Source organism: Schistocerca serialis, chromosome 5 (assembly GCF_023864345.2).
Source record: "Schistocerca serialis cubense isolate TAMUIC-IGC-003099 chromosome 5, iqSchSeri2.2, whole genome shotgun sequence".
Lineage (NCBI taxonomy): Eukaryota > Metazoa > Arthropoda > Insecta > Orthoptera > Acrididae > Schistocerca > Schistocerca serialis.
Window position 1 is genome coordinate 498,037,501 of NC_064642.1, and position 22,524 is coordinate 498,060,024.

Consider the following 22,524-nt stretch of genomic DNA (forward strand, 5'->3'; position numbering starts at 1 on the left):
CGGAAACCTTCAGAATATTTTTTTGCGTGTTTTTGAGAAGTGGGTCGTACTTTTTAAGCGAAGTAGTGTCCAGGCCCGTAATAAGGAGAAAATGGAAGAGAACCAGTCCATAAAGTGACCTCGTACTCCCCATCTGGTACACAGTTCTAATCTGCCTGGAAATGCAATGGCAACAATTTTCGCGAGTCAGTCATTATTCTGACGAACATCCGTACACGGCAGAGAACACGAGAATGCTCTGCAGTGTAATGGTCTGCATTTAAGACGGAGTCCCGGCAGTGAGGCAGATAGAGATCCCTTGGCCGTGGCTAAGCGCTGGTGAACCGGCCGCTCCACCGAGCCCCCATATCTGGCTCGATCCCTCCCCCGCAGCCGCAGCCACAGCCGACCGACGCGCGTCGATCCTCTGCCCCCCCCCCCCCTTACACCCAAACCAGGCGGCTACTAATCCACTTACAATAGCAACTGGTGTTCACGCAAATTACCGGCTACCGGCGGCTTCGGTTCGCCCAAATTAGCTGCACCAACAGCAAGCCGAGCCCATCCCTGCAAGACGCACTGCCGCCGACGTGTGTAATGGCGTTACGGTCGTGGCCGCCACCGAGCTGTTCTCGAAATCCAGCCGTCTGCCAGCTACCTGTAATCACTGTAAGGTGAGAGCGCGTTCGAGCATTTGCAACTAACTGCATCAGAATTCTGGAAACGAAGCTTCCCATCAGCTCTTTCTGATACAGATAATAAGCGCTTCAGTGGTTGAGCGTGCCCCAAAGACTTAATTCCAGTCCTCCATCACAAATAAATTTCCGTTTGGCTTCGTTACTGAATAAGTTCTTCTACTTCTTCATACATTCTTTCAATCCCTTTACTATCTGCGAAGCTAGTAGGCATATATTGTTGGGGTGGGTATTGCCTACTACACTGAAACACCGAAGAAACTGATATTCTATCGCTTGAGCCTTGTCCCGCAGTTACAGCCATCGTTAATCGGATCTGGCATATTAATGTTTAAGGGGTGGCCGGATGTCCTTCCTGCCCCACCCCCCCCTCCCCCCTCCCGGGACGGAATTAGTGTACCCCAACTGTCTGCGTCGAGTGTAATCCATGGCATAGTGCGAATGTGTTCAGACGTCTGCGAGCCGTGTAACTGCGGCGGAACATGGGGACCAGCCCGGTATTCACCTATCGGGATGTGGAAAACCACCTAAAAACCACATCCAGGCTGGCTGGCACATGGCCCCTCGTCGTTTATCCGCCGAGCGGATTCGATCCGGGGCCAGCGCGCCTACCCGAGTCCAGGAAGTATCGCGTTAGTGCTCTCGGCTACCCTGGCGGGTACCGAAGAAACTGGTATAGGCATGCTTATATAAATATAGAGATATGTAAACAGGTGGAATACGGCGCTGCTGTCGTCAACGCCTATACAAGTGTCTTGCGCAGTTGTTAGATTGTTAACTGCTGCTACATTGACAGCTTATCAAGATTTAAGTGAGTTTGAACATGGTATTATAGTCGGTGCACGAGCGATGAGACGCAGCACCTCCGAGGTAGCGATGAGGTGGGGATTTTTCCAGACGACCATTTCACGAGTGTACCGTGAATGTCAGGAATTCGGTAAAATATCGAATCTCCGACATCGCTGCAGCCGGAAAAAGATCCTGCAAGAACGGGACCGACGACGATTGAGGAGAATCGTTCAACGTGACAGAAATGCAAGCCTTCCGCATATTGCTGCAGATTTCAGTGCTGGCCCATCAACAAATGTCAGCGTGCGAACCGTGTAAAGTAACATCATCGATATGGGCATTCAGAGCAGAAGACCCACTCGTGTACCTTTGATGACTGCACGACACAAAGTGTTACGCCTCACCTGGGCCCCTCAACAACGTCATTGGTCTGTTGGTGACTGGAAAAATGTTGCCTGGTCGGAAGAGTCTCGTTTCAAACTGTATCGAGCGGATGGACGTGCACTGGTACGGAGACAACCTCATGAATCCATGGACGTTGCATGTCATCAGGGGATTGTACAAGCTCGTGGTGGCTCAGTAATGTTGTGGGGCGCGTGCAGTTGGAGTGATATGGGACCCATATTAGGTCTAGATACGGCTCTGACAGGTGACACGTACGTAAGAATCCTGCCTGATCACCTGCCTCCATTCATGTCCACTGTACATTCCGACGGGCACGGGATACTCCAGCGGGACGATGCGACACCCCAAACGTCCAAAATAGTTGCAGAGTGGCTCCAGGAACACTGCTCGGAGTTTGAACACTTCCGTTGGCCACCAAACTCCCCAGACATGAACATTAAAGAGCATACCTGGGATGCCTCGCAACACGCTGTTCAGAAGAGATCTCCACCCCGTCGTACTCTTACGGATTTATGGACAGCCCTGCAAGATTCGTGGCGGCAGTTCCTTTTGTGTATATGAATAAGTAAAAATCGAATACAAAACAGTCTGCAGTTTCTGATTCATTACAACAGGAGAAAATAAACGTCCTCCAGAAATTGTTCTTAGTAGTTTGAAGGAAAAGTTCGTCACACACAACTGTTCTTCAAAGAAACTGAAACAGATCCTGAAGGACGTAGTTAACATTCTCTTGACCAATGAAAACAAAGCATATCTTCGAAGTTCTATCTCACGGTCAACACGACTTACCATGGCGTAAAACACAAAGGCGTGGCGTACAGGTCGCTGGAGCACAGCCGCTCGAATAATGAAGAGGATGTCGTCCGCCCGAGATGGTGCCCACACGGTACATCATTCGCTGGCTGGCGAAGACGGAACTGGCTCTAGCCGGCTCCGAGTGGGCAGAAAACCTCACGCGGGGGAAGGTTACAATCTTCCTATAGGCTACCGGAGTTGCAGAGGATGCAGCAAGAGTTGCATGTCTGGAGTGACTGCTGTTGCTGCCTTCTGCGCCCTCTAACTGGTTACCCGGAGGCCCTGTGTTTGCTGCGCCGGATACCGCGGAAACCAGCCCGTCCGCAGAGGTTGAGATGACGACTACCCGCTACGCACAGATGCGTTGTGGGTTGGCGGCATTGAAGGCGAAGCCGAGAGAAACGCCGTCAGTCCTCTTTGATTTTGTGTTTATAACCTTGTATTTACCTGTTCAGAGATCCTGTTCTTCCTGCCAGCGCACTTAACTACTTCCCTTTTTAAATTCTCCAACCTACCTCCACGATTATAACATTGTACTTACCGACTTATAGAATACTAGAATAGATGAGTAGTTCGAATAAACTGAGAGTAAATACTAAACCGATCTGGGAAAAAAATCATCTTGTAACTTGACAAAAAAAAAAGAAACGGATTTGTTGATTGGATGTATCCTGAGGCATTAATTTGGTAATAGAGCCAAGAAAGAGACAAAGACTTGTTTACACTAAGGAATTTCGAATGGATGTACAGGAAGCACACGAAAATATGGAAATACCGAAAGCACAACACACTACGATGCCTAATATGGTGTACAAAAACCGGTGGTATTCAAACAGCTCCCAGTCTTCTCGGAATTGATATATACATGTCTTGTTTCCAAGAGAATCTTATACCATGGGTGTGTTTGTTGTTCTTAGCATAAGTTAATTTAAGTAGTGTGTAAGTTTAGGGACCGATGACCTCTGCAGTTTGGTCCCTTAGGAATTCACACAAATTTGAATATTTCTTTGTTTTCTCTTTAATCAACCCAGCCCAGCAAAGCCCAACAAACTGACGGGTGGCTCTTCAGGTGCAGTGATAGTCGCACCTGAAGGAAGGAGCTTATTCCAAGATTTTCCAACCTGTAAGCCCTGGTCTTCCGCCATTTTCCTCATTTGTCTGTATGCTTCCAAAAAATGGTTCAAATGGCTCTGAGCACTATGGGACTTAACAGCTGCGGTCATCAGTCCCCTAGAACTTAGAACTACTTAAACCTAACTAACCTAAGGACATCACACACATCCATGCCCGAGGCAGGATTCGAACCTGCGATCGTAGTAGTCGCGCGGTTCCGGACTGCGCGCCTAGAACCGCGAGACCATCGCGGCCGGCCTGTACGCTTCCATCTGGAGTGTCACATACATGAGCAATAACACAACATGCCAAAATCGAACATTGAAACATCAACCCAGAACAGCAACAATGATGGTTGGAAGGAAGGGAAAATACCGCCGAAATAGCCAGCAGCAGCCGGCCGCTGTGGCCGAGCGGTTCTAGGCGCTTCAGTCTGGAACCGTGCTGCCGCTACGGTCGCAAGGTTAGAATCCTGCCTCGGGCATGGATGTATGTGATGTCCTTAGGTTCGTTAGGTTTAAGTAGTTCTAAGTCTAGGGCACTGATGACCTCAGATTTTAAGTCCCATAGTGCTTAGAGCCATTTGAACCATTTTGGCCAGCAGCACCAGTGGAGTTTCTATATATCGTATGGCGCGCGCGCAAATTTGAGTTAGCCGAATGCAGCGCTTTCGGTTTACCGGTATTTCCGTTGATCGGCATTCAGATAATCGATGCACTACTAAAGCGGATTTGCAAAAACATCTAGGTTCAGCTGATTTTTCTTTTAGAATACGTGTCAACCTGGAAGGATAGAAGTCAGCAAGTTGACATATATATTGCATAATTTTAATCACTCATGATCTCCAGGATAATATTCTGTGGTAACTGTTCTACTCCGCAACAACTATTCATTGCACAAAAGAAAGTAGTTGGAATTATGCGTGGGGTTCGCACACGTACATCTTGCAGGTCTTTGGTTGTGCAACTGCTAATACTAAACACAGCCGTTCAGTGCACCTATTCACTCATGAAATTTGTTTTTAAAAATCCTTTGTAGTGTCAGAATAACAGAGACCTCGAAGGGAAAATGATCTTCTGTTCTTTCTAGTGAATCTAACTTTGTCATAGAGTAAGTGAAGTACACAGCTATAAAATACTTTGATTAACTTGCCCTAGAAAAAAAATGCCTGACTGACAGCGGAAGTATAAAACAGTCTAGGTTTATTTGTCGCGTCAAATGAAGGTAAAATATCGAGCTTTCGATGAAAGCCACCAGCCATCTTCCTCAGGAACAACTGACTGTCCTCGTTGCCGTTGTGACCGGTTATTGTCCATAGGTGGTCTGTGATCGATCGGCGACGTCGTCATTACGCCATGCTGCAAGAGATGGTGTCCAAGTGTCACTGGTGGTGCCAGCAATCTCGTGAGAATGCCAATAATTCAGAGCATTTTTCTGGGTTTTCTCACAGATTTTACCAGATCTGACGCAACATATAAACTGAGAATGTTCTGAACAAGGATGTCATCGCAGGAAAGTTCGATGTCGTATCAGATCGCAGAAGTGTTTTCAAATGAAGCCGATGGTTTTATTTTTTCGCGTCAAATGAAGGTGAAATATCGAGCTTTCGATGAAATCCACCAGCCTTCTTCCTCAGGAACAACTGACTATCGTGGGTGCTGCTGTGAGTGGTTATTGTCTGCAGGTGGTGATCGGTCGGCGACGTCATCAGTACACCATGCTGCAAGAGATGGTGTCCAAGTGTCACTGGCGGTGCTAGATATCTCGTGAGAATGCCAATAATTCAGAGCATTTTTCTCTTAAATAAGACTTTTTTTACAACAGAAAAATTCTTGAGTACAAATATGCAGTCAATTATCTGTAAACGACCAGCAAGAAGCTACATAACCACACACTTCTTAAATGGTCTACGCAATCTTCCTTTGAGTTAACGCGTTCCAAACCATAACGACTGTCGTGAATGTTCTCTGTGAAACACGGCAATAAACAATTAATAATACTATTGAGATAAGGCTCAACATGAAGATGACGAAGATGATGATGACGGACACGGATGGGAGTTATGGTGCAATGAGCATTCTAACATGCACAGGCTCGACTTATGTGAGATCATTCTTCCAACTACACTGTAATCTAAAACGGAGTGAACAGCTTATCGAAAACCGAATATGGTGTTCTGGTAGCGTAGCAACAGCTTTCCAGAGAGATGCTAAGAATGTGTACGAGGTAGTGTTGTGATACCGCAGTTCTTTCACGTCTCAGAAACCGACGAGGGCTCACGGTGGCTGTTCGGCCAGAGGGGTGGCGAGTGAGGCAAAGCCCTCTAGGTGGCCTCTTGTGGGAGGTGGGAGATAGCGCTAGAGTTACAGAGCTCCCGATCTCGACCTCAGACGCGGAGGCGTCGAAGCCGGGGATGAAGAAAACAGGTTAAATTGAGCACAGAGATTGAGCACCTGATGAGAAAGGATTGGGAAGTAAACGGAGGGTGTGAAGGCGCGCCAGAGTGGGCGAGAGAAAGGGCCAATGGCGGAGGACGGACTTACGGCTGGCCGGCGACGGCCGCTGCGGCCAGCGGCTGACTTCCCGAGGGGGCCACTCGGATCCGCACGCCACGGCGGAAACCACCTCGGCTGCTGTGCGGGCCAGACTTGCGAAGGTTCCTTCATCACTTGTATATCACCTGTTTATAGCCTCGAATGGTGACCCACAGCACATTTGAATTTTAATTTAATTTAATTTTAGTTTATTCTCTAATCCGAGGGGGGACCGAGCTGTTTGAGACCCATCCCAATGAATTGTGGCGTTTTTTTCACCCCAGAGTCCCAGCAGACTGAGAATGGCACAAAGGGGATCCTAATGGAGAGTGTGTGGGAAGAGACTACTAGTTCAGGCATTCACCTAATAAGCAAACTCCGAAAAAGCATGGTCAAAACGGGTGGTTTGGAACTATGGTAATATATTTCTGGACAATGTTGTTATAAAAGTCCCATAAAAAATATTTTGGGTGTGTGTGTGTGTGTGTGTGTGTGTGTGTGTGTGTGTGTGTGTGTGTGTGTGTGTGTGTCCATACACACTGAAGCGTAAAAGAAACTGGTGCAGGCACACGCATTCAAATACAAAGATATGTAAACAGGCAGAATACGGCGCTGCGATCGGCAACGCCTATATAGTGAGTTTGAACGTGGTGTTACAGTCGGTTAACGAGCGATTGGACAAAGCATCTCCGAGGTAGCGATGCAGTGGGAATTTTCCCGTAAGACCATTTCAAGCGTGTACCTTGAATATCAGGAATCCGGTAAAACGTCAAGTCTCCGACATCACTGCCCTCCGAAAAAGATTCGGCAACGGGACCGACAACGACTGAAGACAGCCGTGCAACGTAACAGAAGGGCAATCTTTCCGAAAATTGCTGCTGATTTCAATGCTGGGCCATCAAAAAGTGTCAGCGTGCGAACCATTCAACGAAACATCATCGATATGGGCTTTCAAGAGCCGAAGGCCCATTCGTGTACACTTGACTGCACGTCACAAAGCTTTCAACACCGACATTGGACTGATGATGACTGGAGACGTGTTGTCTGGTCGGACGAATCTCGTTTCAAATTGTTTCGAGCGGATGGACGTGTACTAGCATGGAGACAGCCACATGGATCCAAGAACGCTGCATGTCAGCAGGGGACTGTTCAACCTAGTGGAGGATCTGTAATGGTATGGGACGTGTGCCGTTGGATACGTGTAGGTACCACTCTGATAGGTGACACGTACGTAAGCACCCCCTGATCACGTGCATCTATTCATGTCCATTGTGCATTCCGACGAACTTTCGTGGCAGGAGCTTAATTTTTTCGAGGTGATAATTACAACTTTACGAACACCGTTCACTGCGGTTACGCCAACTTTATAAATATGGTGTCGTAGCAGGTCTCTTAAGTTGAATAATTTGAAATTAGGAACTACTCACTGAAAATGAATCCTTCAGGTGGTACGACGTCATGAATGGGCGATGTGTGAGAGGCACGTGCTTGTAAACTGCTTACACTTGATAGCAAAGAACTGTCTGCCGTATCGACGTTGGTATCGTTGCCCTGAAAACCAATATATAATTGTCTGTTACATGTCTACGGCGGGATTTAGAGCCGTTTAGAATTCACGACTTGTTGTCGCAGATGGAGCGTTACTGCTTTTATTGCACCACTGTTCTCCTTTCGTGACCCTAAGACAAAAGAGATATCTTTTTAAAAAGTTACGGAACACATTTCACAAATCTCTCTCCGGTTCAGCCGTCCGCTGGTGGCCGAGCGGTTCTGGCGCTACAGTCTGGAACCGCGCGACCGCTACGGTCGCAGGTTCGAATCCTGCCTCGGGCATGGATGTGTGTGTTGTCCTTAGGTTAGTTAGGTTTAAGTAGTTCTAAGTTCTAGGGGACTTATGACCTCAGCATTTCAGTTCCATAGTGCTTAAAGCCATGTTTTTTTCTCTGGTTCAGTGAAATCCTAAACTTGAGAAATAAAGACGAGACATGACCTTCGTTAACAGAGGTACAGTGCGTTTGGAAAGTCACTGTGTACTGAACTATGAATATAGAATACATTTGAAGTTGCCAGGAGACAAGTCGGCAAGAATGGTTCTTCATAGACACATGATTACTTCTTTTAATTCGTTCTACTTTTGCTTAATATTGACGGTTTGGTGATGTTGGTTAAAGCTTCTGAATACCATGGTTAGCGTTCAGATGTCCAATTTGATTTTAAATATGATGCTTTCAAATGAAAAACGAGTTTTCCTTGTAGGACATGTGTTTTGACATGTTGATGAATACATAGCTTTTGTGCAGAAGGCATTTGTTGAAAAATTTTCGGAAACAGCTATACTTCATTGTAATGCGGTTCGTCCAACTTATTGACTAATTTCGAGAGACATTCTTAGTGTTAGATGCCGAAGAAACCGAAAGACCATCTTCAGTAAACGAAAATAAGTTGTTGGATATTTATGACTATGTGCAGCAGAGCCGTGGAAAATAATTGCGCAGGTTGGCGCAAGAAAAACATACGACGCTTGCAACTGTGCGTGAAGTGGTTTGGCAAACCTTGAAATTGTTGCCGTATAAAGAGACGGCAGTGCAAGAACTGAAAGATGCCGATCATGAAAGGCGAATCTGTTACAAAAAATGGTTCACATCTTTTATTGAGAGGAATATCATTGATATTCTTGATGTCATCTTCTATACAGACGAGCCTGGTTCTACCTCTCTGCTCACAGAACACACAAAACCCACCACTATGGTCAACGGAGAATCTTCGTGCTGTGCTTGAAACGCCACAACATGATCAGAAAACTGGAGTGCTGATAGCAGTATTCAGACAGCGCATTACTAGACCTATATTTCTTTGAAGAAGCCGTGAGCAGTGAATGTTATTGTTTGATAACCCACGATTTCATTGGCCAGCTAAAGAAAAACCCAATCAACTACTAATCGTTTTAACAAGGTGGAGCTAATGAATAGTGGGCTCCATGTGGTTCCCAAGTTGTGCAGTTGCGACTGGTTGCTGCTTATTTGGTAATGTTAAGGTGGAGCTACTCCGAACACAGCTAACAACAGTTCGAGTCTTCTGAACGAATTTTTTGGGGAACGGTTGATATATAAAAAAAGAAAAAACCTATGGCCCTTTCACTCGCTGGACCTTAGTCCACTAGAAATTTTTGTTTGGTGAGCAGCAAAATTTGTAGTGTATCGCAATCGCCCACACACGATTTTTGATGTAGAAACTAAAATAACTGCGTACGTGAGAAGCATATCACAATCATATCTGCAGAAAGTTTCTTTCAGTACTATTAAGCGGGTTCAGACTTGTATAATCGCCCTTGGACGCCATTTCCAACATACGTTGTAACTGCACAGCAGCTTTTCGTGCTTCCTTAGCGCATATGACACTGTTTTTTCCCCTGGCTCCAACATAAATCAATATTTATTTACTATTTTCTTCCAGTCTGTAATCTAGATACAAGAGCAGACCAAATGTTGGATATAAATTGACATGAATTCAGTGTATAATGTTTTAACATAATTTCAGATGTGTTAGTATAAAGCTTTCTAACCGAAAATAAGGGGGTGTTTAGTAAGAGTGACATGTCGGAACAATGTGTGATGAAATGGATTAAACTAAGAAGTTATGTGGATCGCCAGTCATAAACTAGCGCCCAGTCGCAGGTAGGAGTAATTGAAACTGCGGGCACGCTCGGCCGCCAGTGGCAGCTAATTCGGTTTTGCCGGTGGCTGTCACGGAAACCCATCGTGGGGCAGGCGAGGCCACACATTAATGGATTCGGCAGGATGCTAATGGGCTGGGAACGCGCAGGGCTGGTCGCAGAGGTCGTGGCCGCCACATACATACACGAGATAGACGTGTGCGATAGAGAGACACAGAGAGAGAAACATTACAGACTTTCTCGCTGGCGCCTTACCGTTGCTAATCGTTCAATACGGCAGGCGAGGACCGGGGAGAGATGGCCGCCCTCTCATAATCTGGAACAAAAAGAAACGGAACATTGAGCACAAGTTGTGAGTAACTGCTAAGGTGGCGAGAAATGTACTTCAATGTTAGCGATTACGAAAATGGAAACATTATTAGGACAAAATCACACCTACATTTGGTGTTTTTATATCTTACTTGAAAAAGTAAAATCGTGTGGTATTGTGATGCTAATGTGCCAAATTCTATTACACAGTGCGCGCTTGGTGTTTCCTCCTGAACATATCCAGTATTGTGGAGAATGAACAAAATCACAATAATTTGAAACAGGAACCAGCCTCAAGTATGTTTTGGAAAAGGTTATTTTAATCGAACCATTATCAGTTTTGGATTTCATAGAAATCCATCTTCAGATGGCTCTTATAGACCTTTCTTGCTTTCCCGTTTGGACTCTTGTGGTAGTAGTTATTGAATTTGAGCAGTTAAAGAAGAATCTTGTTTAAAAATCTATAAACTCATGAGCGAATTTTTTGTGTTTCGCAGAAACATATCTGAAATGGTATTAAGATTAATAAAACACGAAGCGTGCGAACAACTAATGTTGTATATATTTATGTGTGACACATTAATCGTATATTTCCGATAGAAATTTAAAAATTTCGACGTTTTGGCAGAGCACTACGTGAGCGTTGTGAAGTTCTCGAAAAACTGGTTAAATACACTCCATCCTACATTTCATGGTAGCACTCACGCTTAACACGTACAAAACGCGGCCCAGCTAACGTAAGTAAGAACAACATTAGTTTCAAAGATGCTACAGAAGTAAAGACATTAAGCTACAGACGCGCCGAAGAGCATTTGGGAACAGTAAGATATGTCTTTGGTAAAGCAATGAAATTAGTTTGAAGGACGACAAGGAAAAGTTCAATTTTGTAGAATAAATACCAATGACTAAGAATTATTTGAGAAGTGAACTTAGATTACATAAACATATTGGTACTTCAGTACACAGCCCTTTAATTACCGCATCTTATTGACAGCCTCAAAAACAACAGTCAAGCTTATTTGGAAAGTATTTACGAGTAATTTTAAGTTACTCGGTGATACACCGAGAGAGACGACCTCGACCTTGCCTAAGTTTTTTTATTACTTTATCCGTAATTTCTAATTGTTGATACAAACGAACGTAGCTGTATTCACAGCATTGTTTGTTTTCAAAGTTAATGTTAGCCCTACTAGAAGTTTATCCATTAGCTGGTAACATATTCACTTCTAAAATTTCTTCAACTTATTAGTGGTAAATTTGTTTTCGTGCCTGCTTTTTTCTCAAATTAATAGGCACATTACAACCCCTTACATTCATTTTCACTGTAGTCATGGACTGTGCGGCTGATCCCGGCGGAGGTTAGAGCCCTCCCTCGGGCATGGGTGTGTGTGTTTGTCCTTAGGATAATTTAGGTTAAGTAGTGTTTAAGGTTAGGGACTGATGACCTTAGCAGTTAAGTCTCATACGAATTCACACACATTTGAACATTTGAACATTCATTTCCAAGAGCAGGTGATATAGAGCTGAAACAATATCAGGGTTCAACCCGAATTGTGAGGAAGATTCAGCATTTCACTTTGCAAAACCGTTTCGTAATCCGAATTAGCAAAATGTATTGGGAACCCACAAGCATAAGCAACTGAGAAAGAATCGATACATTCACAAGCATTCATCCAAAACGAATCGGCACGTTTACAAGCATTCATCCACTTGTCTTTCTTCTTACTGTTCTTGGGAATTGCGTGAAACTTAATTCCTAATATTTTTTCGAATCTGTAGAGGTTAGTACAAGTCTCGATCCTAGTGCAAACCATTATTTTTCTTCGAAGACAATTCAGAACATAGTTGCAGAATCCCTCAGTGCACTGATAACTATAGCCTAACTCTGCACTTGATGGTTAATCAGTGATAAGAACTCACACTCACGTAAACAATGTAGTCATCCTGGAGGAAGCAGTAACAATGCAGTTGCCTGCGGCTGTGGTCAGCTTCATGTCAGCGACGCTCTTTACTACAGCACACACGGACACACACACACACACACACACACACACACACACACACACACACACACACACTCCTGATCCCTACCATGTATTCTACTGACCGTGGTACACACGGTATAAGACAGCGCTTCATATTGACGATTTGCACAGCAGCAGAGCATACGATGCACAGCAGGGGAGGCAGACAAAGTTAAAAAGTAAGCGATGCGGGTAGCATGTCCGTTTGCGTGCAGGCGACGGCGCCTTGGCGATAGGTTTCCGTGCGTAGCGCAGATGCAGCGGGCAGCGGGCAGCAGGCAGCAGACATTTGGGCGGGGATCCAGCGGCGCGCCTTCCGGACGTCGGGCCACCTGCTACAGCGCCCTGCCGGCAATTTGCCGCACCCGGGAAGGCAGCCGCGCTGCGGGAGAGATTGTTTATGTGGCGGTAAATTCATCGAGGGCCGCGCGCTGTGCGCCAGCACGCCTAGGGGCGGGTAGCGACTGAATTTAGTGGGCCGCCGCTGCGACTGGACTAGGTATGCGGCACCCAGCCGCCACTGGCTCGTATCTCCTCGTCAGTGGAATTTGCACCCGAGTATTACTCCGAAATTGGCCAATTTTTCCCTTCTCGCTTCTTCGCTGCCAGCACGAGGAGCGCGGTTCAGGGATTTTTTCCGCAGCCCTGACACCGAATACTCATCAAACACGGGAAAGTCCAGGTATTCAGGTAAGCACTGAATAAAGCACCTTATTTCAATTACTGGATCGATAAAGACTCAGAAACGGCTAACATAGGTGCTAGACACTACGAACTACAATAAGAAGAGGTAATCAAATGAAACGGAGGAAAATCTGCGAATTTTTATTTCGATGTTATTACTTTTCGATCCCTTTCTTTTTTACTTACTCGACGTCTCCCTTTTTTTAATTTTTTCTTACTCACCAAAATTATTTTTCAAACATTGTATCCCCTCACTCTATTTCTTTCTTACAGTTCTTCTCTATCTTTGACCCCTGTACCTTATGTACTTCATCCTCTACCAAATGGCTCTGAGCACTATGCGACTTAACTTCTGAGGTCATCAGTCGCCTAGAACTTAGAACTAATTAAACTAACTAACCTAAAGACATTACACACATCCATGCCCGAGGCAGGATTCGAACCTGTGACCGTAGCGGTCGCTCGGTTCCAGACTGCAGCGTCTAGAACCGCTCGGCCACTCCGGCCGGCCATCCTCTACCACTTTTCGTTCTCTGTATTTCTGCCTATTTCTTATTTTCCTCCATGCTTCCCCCTGTCCTTTCCTTTCTTTCTGTCCCTTCTCTTCCTCCCCTACCTGTCTCTCTTCCTGACCAACCCTCCCCCCCCCTCAAGCCTATTTCTTCGTGTCTCTGCTCCTCTTTCCCGCTCTCTCTTCCCATCTTTTTTGTGCCCCCCCTGTCTTTCTCTCTTCTCCTTCCACTTTCTGCTGGACGAGATAGCTCAGTAGTAAGACTCTGGACTCGTATTCCGAAACGGTGCTGTTCCAGCCCCCCCCCTCTCCCCCCGTCAGTGAACACAAATATCTATATCTTCATCTTGGATCACCTAAGATACTAAAACACAATAAAGACAGGATATTCCAAGCTATGTGTTCCTTTGGAATATTAAGACCTCTTGGTCTCTCCCACGCTTATTTAGACATTCCTGGTTTCCTAAGACTATTCAGTATAGCTCTGCTAAGCTACAGTTCTATCGCTTGAGCCTTGTCCCGCAGTTACGCAGGGTCAGCCATCGTTGGCATGTTAATGTTTAAGGGGTGGCCGGATGTACTTCCTGCCGCCATCCCTTACCCCCAGGACGGAATTAGTGTACCCCAACTGTCTGCGTCGAGTGTAATCCATGGAACAGTGCGAATGTGTTCAGATGTCTGCGAGCCGTGTAACTGAGGCCGAACATGGGGACCAGCCCGGTATTCATCTAGCGGAATGTGGAAAACCGCCTAAAAACCTCATCCAGGATGGGCAGCACACCGGCCCTCGTCGTTAACCCGCCGGGCGGATTCGATCCGTGGCCGGCGCGCCTACCCGAGTTCAGGAAGCAATGCGTTAGCGTTCTCGGCTACCCTGGCGGGTCTCTGCTAAGCTACAATGGCAGGGATGAATAAATACACTAATGATCCGAAACTTTGTAACCACTTGCTTACCAGTGAACAGCAGCGATTGTCCACTGGATGGATTTAACAAGTACTTGCTAGATTTCCGGAGGTATGTGGTACCGAATGTCTACGCACAGGTCGCGGTATTCCCGTAAATGAAGGCGAGTGGTTTGTGCGCGCGGAGATGGCACCCGATAGCGTCCCAAATGTGTTCCATAGGGTTCATAATGGGCAAATTTGCCGTCGGAGACATCAACGTTAGTTCGCTACCATGCTCCTCAATCCACTGTGGTACGGTTCTTGCCTATGTGATACGGACTATTATCCTGCTGGAAGATGACATCTCAGTCGGGGAAGACATCTTGCATGAAGGGATGCAGGTGGTCTGCCACAATTTTCTCGTAATCCACAACTGTCATGGTGCCTTCGACAATTACGATAGGTCCCACGGGAGCCCAGGTAAGTATCTCGCACAGCATAATACCTTCCCCACCGGCCTACTTCAGTGTTGCAGTACATGCCTCGAGGAGTCTTACGCCTGCACGAGCATTGTACCCTGTCGTCAACCTGTAACAGTCTGACCCTGGTAGCTGAGTGGTCAGCGCGACAGAATGTCAAACCCAAGGACCCGGGTTCGATTTCCGGCTGGGTCGGAGATTTTCTCCGCTCAGGGACTGGGTGTTTTGTTGTCCTAATCGTCATCATTTCATCCCCATCGACGCGCAAATCGCCGAAGCGGCGTCAAATCGAAAGACTTGCACCCAGCGAACGGTCTACCCGACAGGAGGCCCTGGTCACACGACATTTACATTTAAACCTGTAACAGATCGCCGTTTATTCTGATTTACAGAGTGTGCGAGTCCCTGTCTCCACATTCTGTGATGAGGCAAGGACGTTCAATACCTCGCTACCTACTCGTGCATTTGCCGCCCTACAACCACTTTCCATAGATGCTGATGATAATAGCACGCAACAGCCGACCAGTTTCACCATTTGCTACGTGCTCGTACCCAGGCACCGGGCCACAACAATCTGCCCTTTGTCAAAGTCGCTTATGGCAGCGCATTCCCCCAATTGTGGCCGATATCGTCGCTAGAGCCATTCCCCACACCTACAACGTACTGACATGAGGAACGTTTCCAACCGATTTCTCATACACAAACAGCAGTTGACCTGCGTTGCCTGGTGAAACGTTGTTGTGATGCCTCGTGTAAGGAGGAGAAATGCGTACCATCACATTCCCGACTTTGATCATGGTCAGATTGTAGCCTATAGCGATTGCGGTTTATCGTATAGCGACATTGCTGCTCGCATTGGTCGAGATCCAATGACTGTTAGCAGAATATGGAATCCGTGGGCTGAGGAGGGTAATACGGAACGCCGCGCTGGATCCCAACTGCCTCGTATCACTAGCAGTCGAGATGACAGGCATCTTATCCGCATGGCTGTAACGGATCGTGCAGAAACGTCTTGATCCCTGAGTCAACTGATGGGGGCGTTAGCAAGACAACAACCATCTGCACGAATAGTTCGACGACGTTTGCAGCGGCATGGACTATCAGCTCGGAGACCGTGGCTGTAGTTACCCTTGACGCTGCATCATAGACAGAAGCGCCTGCGATGGTATACTCGACGATGAACCTGGGCGCGCGAATGGCAAAACGTCATTTTTTCGGGCGAATCCAGGTTCTGTTTAAGCATCATGATGGTCGCATCCGTGTTTGGCGACATCGCGGTGAACGCACATTGGAAGCGTGTATTCGTCATCGCCATACTGGTGTATCACCCTTCGTGATGGTATGGTGTGCCATTGGTTACACGTCTCGGTCACCTCTTGTTCGCATTGACGGAACTTTGAACAGTGAAGGTTACATTTCAGATGTGTCATCACCCGTGGTTCTACCCTTCATTCGATCCCTGCGAAACCCTACATTTCAGCAGGATAATGCACGACCGCATCTTGCAGGTCCTGTACAGACCTTTCTGGATACAGAAAATGTTCGACTGCTGCCCTGGCCAGCACATTATCCAGATCTCTCATCAACTGAAAACGTCTGGTCAATGGTGGCCGAACAACTGGCTCGTCACAATACGCCAGTCACTACTGTTGATGTACTGTGGTATCGTGTTGAAGCTGCATGGGCAGCTGTACGTTTAGACGCCATCGAAGCTCTGTTTGACTCAATGCCCAGGCGTATGAATGCCGTTATTACGGCCAGAGGTGGTTGTTCTGGGTACTGATTTCTCAGGTTCTATGTACCCAAATTGCGTGAAAATGTAATCACATGTCAGTTGTAGTATAATATATTTGTCAAATGAGTACCCGTTTATCGTCTGCATTTCTTCTTGGTGTAGCAATTTTAATGGCCAGTAGTGTACTTGCCTTGGCGCTTCACGTGCTTGAAACGCCACTAGGCTGAATCTTGAGGTGAGCAGTGGTCATAACGTTTTGGTCCATTAGTGTAAATGTCAAGATGTCTGCAGCATCAGGTTCCAGATGCTAGCAGCTTGCTCTTTTCTGGTTCCCGCACAGTTTACATACCACTGCTATGTGCTGTGCTTGCATGTTTTCCTGTTTATCCGCTAATATTTTCGTTGATGTGTCGCGGTTGCCAGTCCACCGTGCCGCCTGCCGCCAGGCAGCGGCTGCTCGCCCGGCGGCGGGTCAAACATCCGACGGCGGAGCGCGGCAGTCTGTGCGCAGTGATTCGGGAAAAAGGTCGGGGGAGGTGGGGGCGGGCTGCGAGGCGGTGCGCGGCCGGCGAGCAGAGTGCAAACAGCGCCGTGCCGGGCATCGATTGGCGCGCCTCGTTAGAGCCGCCGCAATTACAGCAGCAGGCGTTTAAGGCGGGCGCCCGGCCTGATTGATCACACACGGAAGACTCGCGGCGGATCTAATGGCAGGTGCCGGCCGCCCTCTGTCGCCATCTCTTAATCACCGCGCTGCCGCACGGCCCCGCCTCCCAGGCTGCAGAAACACACTGCGGTTTCAAAAGGCCGGGACTGCAGCTTAACTGTCGCTGAACTCTCGCCCATCCTAATACCAGTGAGCGAATACCTACCGGTGTTGCCGGTGTCGTTTGTTGTTATCTGCTGAATCACAGAGTGATCGACAGCATACCTCGTAGCGATGGAGGTAGTCAAAGTTCTAATTATCTCCTTGAAAGCACACAATTACGCAATCTTGTAAGTGGTTCTTCTGGTACGGTAGTAATGATTGTTTACTACTGTAAGTTTCCTGGGTGTTTAAATTTCCTGTATGTGTGACTGTCTACGTGGTTTAACTTTAGGCTCGCTGGTAGCAATGTACGTTAGTTGTAACTAGACAACACTTCCTTGTTTAGAGTCCGTATATACAGCGTAGTCCATTGATAGTGACCAGGCCAAATATCTCACGAAATAAGCATCAACCGAGAAAACTACAAAGAACGAAACTCGTCTAGCTTGAAGGAGGAAACCAGATGGCGCTATGGTTGGCCTCTAGATGGCGCTGCCATAGGACTATTACAGCGCCATCTATCACAATGCGGAGAAAAGTGGTCCAACTAAAATATTCATATTTCTTTACGTACTACACGAATATGTAATAAAAAATGGGGGTTCCTATTTTAAAAAAAACGCAGTTGATATCTGTTTGACCTATGGCAGCGCCATCTAGCGGGCCAACCATAGCGCCATCTGGTTTCCCCCTTCAAGCTAGACAAGTATCGTACTTTGTAGTTTTTTCGTTTGACGCTTATTTGGTGAGATATTTGGCCCGGTCACGATCAATGGGCCACCCTCTATATTACTGTTCCCTAACACACTAAACAATGAATGACTGTACTTCCAGCAATCCAGAAGGAAGTGTTCTAAATTCCGATTACAATGTCACCACCATGCCGCGAAGTAGAAGTGCTACAACTAAACTAAATGGTTCAAATGGCTCTGAGCACTATGGGACTTAACTGCTGTGGTCATCAGTCCCCTAGAACTTAGAACTACTTAAACCTAACTAGCCTAAGGACATCACACACATCCATGCCCGAGGCAGGATTCGAACCTGCGACAGTAGAGCTCACGCGGTTCCAGACTGTAGCGCCTAGAACCGCATGGCCACTTCGGCTGCCTACAACTAAACTACTTTTGAATATAAATATTAACTGTGCAAATTTCATCCAGAATGTGAGATTTAATTATTCTATACTGAACTTGACAATCCGTAAATAATTAATAATTGAATGTAAAGAGTACCTATGAGTAATACACTTAAAGACATACTCATGAACAATCCAATGGACAAATGTCACCTGCTAAATCTGTCTACTTATAAATATAACTTCTGGATGGTGTAGAAAATTTGCAAATGTTTAGAATTTCCTAATTGTTTCTCAAAAGTTCATCTTGGTCCTACCAATAATATGGCTTAACTGTGCAACAACGGAAATGTAGCTTTACTAAGAAATGCAGTTAAAGTCATCTGCAACTAGATGAGCTGAAAGAGATCAAGGTGCTTTTGATATTACGTAAATAAACCTTGCGGAGTGCAGTGAAAGAGCGCCAAGCGTCAACAGATGATCAATTAGTAGTCGCATCTCGCGAACAGCAATGCACGTCAGAACAAATTTTTCTATAAAAACTTTTGAATAGGGAAGTGATGCGGAGGCTCAATGACGAATAATTTAAAATCTTTTATAACTCATCTGTGTATTAATTAACCGCATTAGAGGCTGTGAACACAGACACATTATTAATCTTTGATACAGAGAACAGAAATAGCATCGAATTTTTAACACAAATCTTATTTATATAAAACTTCTTCCTGCGCTCATTATTTTGGAAGAACAAGGGGTAAAGAGAGATCTGAACTTTTCCTGAATTCATGCATATTGTGAAATGCTTAAACTGGCAATGTCCTGAGAGTTAAAGCACAAGTTACAGTATGGACAAACCAAAACTGAAAATGCTCCCTAAATGCGACCTTCCGTTTCCTGCAGTATTAGCGCACACCAGTGCATAGCCAGACATTATCTTATTTAATATGTACTAAGCTGCAGCAACAGCATTCAGAGACTAGGTCACCAAACCAGCACGGCCAACTCAACACGTCCGATTCACCTAAAACTCGAATGAGAAGTACCCGGCAGTGCGTAGTGATTACTCGACAACAATATAAACTTTGGAATCTAAATAATATCCTTTATACACTAACTCAGGAAAATGTGCTTTCTGTGGAAAATATCACAAAAAAATTGCCACTTCTCAAAATGTAGATGCTTACAACGTAACTTTACATCGCACTTCAACAGGTGACTAACGTTTGTATTACAACGGTGGCCTGAAGCTGCAGCACGAGTTACTCCCTCCCTCGTCTTACGGACGTGTCCGTACTATTACAGGCACAAACAAAAGGGTCGAGTAGAGTACAATGAAAGTCCTATTAAAATAGGCCCAGAAACCAATGGTTTTCCACACACTGTGTATTATGAGTCAGTGCAAGAAAGTTTAAGAGTTCCCGAGGATCCAGACTGCAGATAAACACTTAAGCACAAACACACAACAAATATTTCACATAGCTACCATTGATGTGAAAGCAGGTCTTCTCATCGATACCCGTGCACGTTCGAAAATTCCAGGCATATTCTGAATGCATTGACAACCATCCACCCTGTGTTTCCAGAGTCCTTCGACAATACTGACAGGACTGGAGTACACCAAGTCCTTTAAAAATCCCCGTACAAAAAAATCAGACCGTTTCAAGTGAGCTACCTGGGACACCACGATACTGGCGAGCCACGACTGTTACACTTATTGTCGAAACGCTGTTTACCAGTACTTAGGTATGACAAAAAAAAAAAAAAATCAAACGAGGGCAGTGTATCATTTTGTAATATACACCTCACTCGCAGTATTTCGAAATACACTCCTGGAAATTGAAATAAGAACACCGTGAATTCATTGTCCCAGGAAGGGGAAACTTTATTGACACATTCCTGGGGTCAGATACATCACATGATCACACTGACAGAACCACAGGCACATAGACACAGGCAACAGAGCATGCACAATGTCGGCACTAGTACAGTGTATATCCACCTTTCGCAGCAATGCAGGCTGCTATTCTCCCATGGAGACGATCGTAGAGATGCTGGATGTAGTCCTGTGGAATGGCTTGCCATGCTATTTCCACCTGGCGCCTCAGTTGGACCAGCGTTCGTGCTGGACGTGCAGACCGCGTGAGACGACGCTTCATCCAGTCCCAAACATGCTCAGTGGGGGACAGATCCGGAGATCTTGCTGGCCAGGGTAGTTGACTTACACCTTCTAGAGCACGTTGGGTGGCACGGGATACATGCGGACGTGCATTGTCCTGTTGGAACAGCAAGTTCCCTTGCCGGTCTAGGAATGGTAGAACGATGGGTTCGATGACGGTTTGGATGTACCGTGCACTATTCAGTGTCCCCTCGACGATCACCAGTGGTGTACGGCCAGTGTAGGAGATCGCTCCCCACACCATGATGCCGGGTGTTGGCCCTGTGTGCCTCGGTCGTATGCAGTCCTGATTGTGGCGCTCACCTGCACGGCGCCAAACACGCATACGACCATCATTGGCACCAAGGCAGAAGCGACTCTCATCGCTGAAGACGACACGTCTCCATTCGTCCCTCCATTCACGGCTGTCGCGACACCACTGGAGGCGGGCTGCACGATGTTGGGGCGTGAGCGGAAGACGGCCTAACGGTGTGCGGGACCGTAGCCCAGCTTCATGGAGACGGTTGCGAATGGTCCTCGCCGATACCCCAGGAGCAACAGTGTCCCTAATTTGCTGGGAAGTGGCGGTGCGGTCCCCTACGGCACTGCGTAGGATCCTACGGTCTTGGCGTGCATCCGTGCGTCGCTGCGGTCCGGTCCCAGGTCGACGGGCACGTGCACCTTCCGCCGACCACTGGCGACAACATCGATGCACTGTGGAGACCTCATGCCCCACGTGTTGAGCAATTCGGCGGTACGTCCACCCGGCCTCCCGCATGCCCACTATACGCCCTCGCTCAAAGTCCGTCAACTGCACATACGGTTCACGTCCACGCTGTCGCGGCATGCTACCAGTGTTAAAGACTGCGATGGAGCTCCGTATGCCACGGCAAACTGGCTGACACTGACGGCGGCGGTGCACAAATGCTGCGCAGCTAGCGCCATTCGACGGCCAACACCGCGGTTCCTGGTGTGTCCGCTGTGCCGTGCGTGTGATCATTGCTTGTACAGCCCTCTCGCAGTGTCCGGAGCAAGTATGGTGGGTCTGACACACCGGTGTCAATGTGTTCTTTTTTCCATTTCCAGGAGTGTATTTCACATGGCGTGAACGTTTGTGCCCTAGAAGGTGTACGTCAACTACCCTGGCCAGCAAGATCTCCGGATCTGTCCCCCATTGAGCATGTTTGGGACTGGATGAAGCGTCGTCTCACGCGGTCTGCACGTCCAGCACGAACGCTGGTCCAACTGAGGCGCCAGGTGGAAATGGCATGGCAAGCCGTTCCACAGGACTACATCCAGCATCTCTACGATCGTCTCCATGGGAGAATAGCAGCCTGCATTGCTGCGAAAGGTGGATATACACTGTACTAGTGCCGACATTGTGCATGCTCTGTTGCCTGTGTCTATGTGCCTGTGGTTCTGTCAGGGTGATAATGTGATGTATCTGACCCCAGGAATGTGTCAATAAAGTTTCCCCTTCCTGGGACAATGAATTCACGGTGTTCTTATTTCAATTTCCAGGAGTGTAATTGCCTATCACCGCTCAAATAAACCTTTTAAGTTCACGGCCCGCTCTTTACTCCGACAAACGATAAAGTATTCCATTAGCCTGTATCGCGGAATCGCAAAACGCTCTGTTTTCGCGGCAACTGCCACGGATCACTGTCCAAAGAAACAAACACGACGCTGTCGATTCGTATAACGATACACAGCTTACAGTCTGCAAGTACATGTCTGCTGTCCTGCTTTACGTAGAAAGTTTAGTACCACAGTACTGGCGCTATTGGAGCCAAAATTAGTTAAGAGGCGTAGCTCACCGATAAATTGGAGAAGTGCTGCGCAATTTTTTTTCTCGTATCTGCCATTAGTATTCTCT

General features: G+C 46.8%; 1 protein-coding gene across 3 annotated transcripts in view; it reads right to left on the reverse strand.

Moving 5' to 3' along the window:
• Positions 1–22,524, reverse strand: part of LOC126480688 (irregular chiasm C-roughest protein) — a 1,491,349-nt gene that overhangs the window by 602,562 nt on the left and 866,263 nt on the right. For all 3 annotated transcript variants that reach the window (XM_050103921.1, XM_050103923.1, XM_050103924.1), the window contains one exon: positions 10,239–10,299. The gene's annotated coding sequence lies outside the window, so the exon portion shown is untranslated. The remainder of the gene's footprint in view (positions 1–10,238; positions 10,300–22,524) is intronic.